This window comes from Scardinius erythrophthalmus (genome assembly GCF_964197995.2).
Source record: "Scardinius erythrophthalmus genome assembly, chromosome: 7".
NCBI classification, from domain to species: Eukaryota; Metazoa; Chordata; class Actinopteri; order Cypriniformes; family Leuciscidae; genus Scardinius; species Scardinius erythrophthalmus.
Genome location: NC_138227.1, coordinates 971,789 through 976,971, shown reverse-complemented (window position 1 = coordinate 976,971; position 5,183 = coordinate 971,789).

Genomic DNA, 5,183 nt, shown 5'->3' with positions numbered 1-5,183 from the left:
ATATTGAATCTTTTTTTGTGCAAGTGAGATGAGTAAATGCTCATATTTAGTCTAGAACTGCAATAACCATCATGTTCACACACACACACACACACACACACACACACACACACACACACACACACACACACACACACTCTCTGCACTTATGATTTTTCTCAACATGGGGACAAGAGAGCTGTCAGTCTATAAATGGGAAAACAAAGTAACTTACTTTACTTATTTGAAAAAGTAACTCAGATATTTTGTTGTAAATTTTAAAAGTAATGCGTTACTTTACTAGTTAGTTGAAAAAGTAATCTGATTACATTACTCAAGTTACTTGTAATGCGTTACCCCCAACACTGACCCTAACTGGTAGATTGCGTTGGTCATTATGGAAATGATCTGACTGCTTGTGCTCTTTAGTTGGCGCGTCGTCAGTAGATCACGTGCAGAACTATTCACTCCCCTTGGCACTGTTTTGGAATTGCGCTCTTAGGCTAATGTGCCCTGTTTAGTTAATCTGCCCCTTATTGTTGTCACGAATCCATCGGATCCCTCAGCGCTGGACTCCTCATCTCCTCCCACTCGTTCCCAATCCCCTGAATCCTGATCACCTCCACCTGTTATCATTCACTACGGACTGATATTTAGGCCACCAGTTACTCGCAACACTCATTGTCTGGTCTCGTCGCTCATACCAGTTACTCACCCGACTACCTACTTCATTCCTGTGTCCCTCCATCTTCTTTATCATCCTCTAAACCCTCGGGACTTTCTTCAGTCCTGGGACCCGCATTACAGAGACAATGTTAATATCAAGCTAAGTTACCTGCTTGGATACTCAACACTGCCTTACACTCCTGAGTTGTGTTCCTCATTAAAGTCTTGTGTTGATTCATTCTCGCATCTATCTTCCTACTTCAATGCTCTCTTCTCTTCGGGATGCAGTCGCAGCGGTTCCCAGTGGATAGAGCTGAGATAGCTTATATTATCCCTCTGCTCACAGGCCACGCCTTGCATCTGGGACAAGCCGGTCCCTTCACAAGATTGCTGGATGCATGCACCAACCATTTCAACTTTCTATCCATGATCAGTTGTATAAATTGCGTCAAGGAAAGTCTTTAGTAACAAAGTACACTCTGGAATATCACATTCTGGAGGCAGCGGTTGGAATGAAAACCTCGAGAAACCTACCCACTGAGGTGATAAGACTCTCCATTCCTGTGCAAGCGATTACCATCGAGAGCCCCATCCAAGACTGTAAGGTGGAGATTCCAATCAATTATTCAGTATATAGTCAGATTGGATTGGAACATTCAGAATATTATCCATTCCTGAGCTGAAGGCCATGAGCTGAAGGGATACATCCACCCTTCTACATCCCCTACCGATTCCAGTTTCTTCTTTGTGGCAAAAAAGGACTTGAAGCCCTGTATAGATACTTTCCCTACACAAGGACACCATCAAGTACCAATACTCGCTTTTTGGTCATGCTGTATGGCTATTACAACTCACCTTTCGTTTACCAAAGATTTATGAATGTGTTCCGGGACTATCTACATCTCTTTGTGATTGTCTACATAGATGACATCCTGATCTATTCCCAGAACAAGGCGGACCATCATTTCCACGTTGCGCAACGGCTGAGAGAGAACCACCTCTATATAAAACCAGAGAAGTGTGATTTTTATCAATCATCTATCCAGTTTTTGGGCTACATCATTGATGCATGTGGAGTAAAGATGGAACAGGGGAAAGGAAAAGCAGTCCTGAATTGGCCACGTCTATCTTCTGTGATCAAGATACTTGGGATTCACAAACTTTTACTGCCGATTCGTTGCAGATTGCAGCAAGATCTCCTCACCACCAACCATGCGTCGCAATAAGTCCAAGTCTCTGTCCTGGACACTCGCTGCTATATCCGCTTTCCATCAGCTCAAGGAAGCTTTCACTAATGCCCATACTGATACATCCAGATCCCAAACTGCCCTTCGTGGATGCCTCTACATCGCTACCGAAGCTCCATCTATGTGCCTTCTTTTCAAGTAAGTTATCCCCAGAACTTTGACATCAGCAAAACTGGCACTCGAGGAGTGGCGAAATTGGCTGGAGGGAGACACCTTTCAATCTCATCACGGACCACCGCAACCTAGAATACCTCCGGGAAGCCCATCGCCTGAACCCCCGACAAGCTCACTGGGCTTTACTCTTCAACTTCAACTTTAAAGTCACCTACAGACTGGGGAATAAGAACATCAAGCCCTATCATACACCCGGCGCAATGCGGCGCGAGACGAGACGCAAGTGTTTTTTACTAGTTTCAGCAAGTTTCTGCAGTTTTCATTTTCACGTTCTGCGTCACATTGTTTAAATAGCAAATTCATTTGCGCCCATTTGTGCGCTGATGGGTGTGCTGGTCTGAAAACCAGGTGTGTGTTCATGCGCATTGTTGGCACGTAGTATTTTGAGGAACTGAAATACACTGAGCCACTGACCAACTGAAGCCTGGTCTAAAGTCAATTGCGCCGTTTTTTTTGTTTTGTTATTTAAAGAGCGCATTAGTAATGTGTGCCTATAGGCGGATCCACAACACGCGTACACGTTGTTTATTACACACACACACAGGGCATTTTTGCAGCAGGGCATACATGCAGCAGCACACAAACATTTTAAAATATGAAAAATTAAAGGATTAAAATGTAAAAGATTAATATTGTGTACATAAAGATATGGTGGAATCCGGTTTGTCCCGTAGATGGTCTGCTTGCGCTTTAATCACACACACACACACACACACACACACACACACACACAGCTGTAACCTCACGCACGAGCAGATCTGCTTCCTCGCTAGAGAAGCATTCAGTTTTTCCACTTGCAAATTTCTCCATGTAAATAGCGAATCTGCCGTGACACGAGCGCAACTGGCTTTTAAAGTGAATGGGAGATGAGACTCTGATTGGTTTACTGCACGTTATACCCAAAACACACCCATTACTCATTAAGAGAATAGAGACAAAACACAGCCATTACTCATTAAGGGAATAGAGATGTGCCTTTTAGACCGTTGCGCCGGGAGCGCCGACTATTTTTCCCATCGTTAAACGAGCAAAAGTCGATTTGGACGCCGTAAATGCACTTGCGCCGTGCGCTTTAGAGCATGAGCTTAGATCGTTAATATAGGGCCCCAAAGCTGACGCTCTATCCAGTATACACTCTCCTGAGGTGCCAACTGGGTCTCCAGGACACAACCTTCCTCCAACCATCTTCCTAAACGCCATTCAGTGGAACCTAGAGGAACGGATTGCCGAAGCCACTCACTCTGAGCCCGCTCCACTGGGAGGTCCTGAGGGTCAGATTTATGTCCCATCAGCCTTACCCTCATGGACTCTATACATTCTTCCTTAGGCTTAGGACACCCATGCAGTCAGCAAACCCTCTTGCTCCTCCACAACCGGTACCGGTGGCACCATTCGGAAGTTTAGCGCTACTGTATGTACAAGGATCTTCCACCTGTGCCATCTCCAAATCTCCTCATCACTTACCCATTCACTTCTCAATACCTTGAAGACCCTAGTCCGGTCATCTGGTGTTTTGCCAGATTAGAAGTTTATCAATGTATCATCTTTTTACTCTTTTGATTATTTTTATAACTGTATCCACTGTACGTACGACTGATTGCATACGACTGTTCTATTTTTGCATCCTCCTTTTGATTCTAAACTGAAATCAAGTGGCACTGAGAATTGAGTAAGAGACAAACATAAATTACTCTGAAACGTTAATTGGGAAATTGAGAGATGAAACCATGTTGATGACCTGAGTCTGTGGTAGAGTAGTGAGTTTAATGTGAAACTTGAGGACTGGGACGAAATCTGTTCTGTGGGGTGCGGACTGGAGTCAGTCCTAGAGCCTCAAAACAAATCTTTAGGGTGCAGATTGGATCGACTCCTTTCCTAGAGCTCTTCCTATCCAGCTCCTCGGTGTGTCAGTGAATCTGTCTTCAGGTTACCATCCACAATCCAACAGACAAACAGAACAGAAGATACAGGAGTGTTTGCTGAGGTCATATTGCCACATTCACCAACACAGCTGGAGTTATTACATCACGTTGGCCGAGTACGCACATAAGAACTCCCTTCGACAACCGACCATCGGTCTCACACCAGTGCATACTCGGTTTCCAACCAACCCTGTTTCCCTGGTCCGGAGAGCCTTCAGAAGTTCAGAACTGGTTCAAGGAGAGTGAGTGGGTCTGGGAATGAGCTCACAGAGTGATTTAGGAAACATAAGAGCCAGGCCAACACTGTGAGTAGTGCGTTCACACTGAAAATTTGATAAAGAAAAAGTGCACTTTTTAAGTACCCGGATGATGCACTTATTTAACCGGAAAAACAAAGTGTGGAACGTTGGACACTTCATGCACTCGACTGTCGCAGCTCTAATTACGTAGCGGAGGGGGGGGGGCTATCAGAATCCGATGATGAAAGACAAAATAAGCGTATAAATTCATACACTACACGGCATAGTGCATAAGTGCATAGTGTATAGTGCGTAATCTGGGACACAGCTAATGTCAACTACTGGCTCAACTTACCCCCACAGTACCCAATAGCACCTACCTCCCATGTGAAAAAACCTAAACCTTACCATTCCCATCTTGTCCCTCTTCCCACAGGTTCAGGTGTGTTAGATGAAGGACCAGTGTTTGCTTTACACACGATCCTCAACCACTGAATCAACCACTAGATCTGTCGTTCAAACACACAACTCTGCGATGCTGTTGGCGAATGTTCGTTAGAGCGATGGTTTCGGGAAACACGACTCGTTGAACTGCTGATAACGACGGAACTTGCGAACATAGTTGGCTAACGATGCTTTCGGGAAACACACCCCAGAGCCTCGGATACTCTTCAGTCCTGGGAACTGCAACACAGAGACGTTGATATTATCAAGTTATCAAGTTACCTGATACTTAACTCTGGCTTACGCTCCTGAGACGTGTTCGTTTGAAGCATCCTCATTAAAGTCTCCTCGTGTCTGTCTTCATCAGTTGTGACAATACAATTTATTCAAGTTTTACTTACTTTGTATATCGAAATACACCTGTATATTGTCAGGATCCTGCTCTTACTGTCTTGTCTGTTTTGTCATTGTTTAATGTTTCCTTGTTGGTTTTGTGTCTGAGCACATGGCTC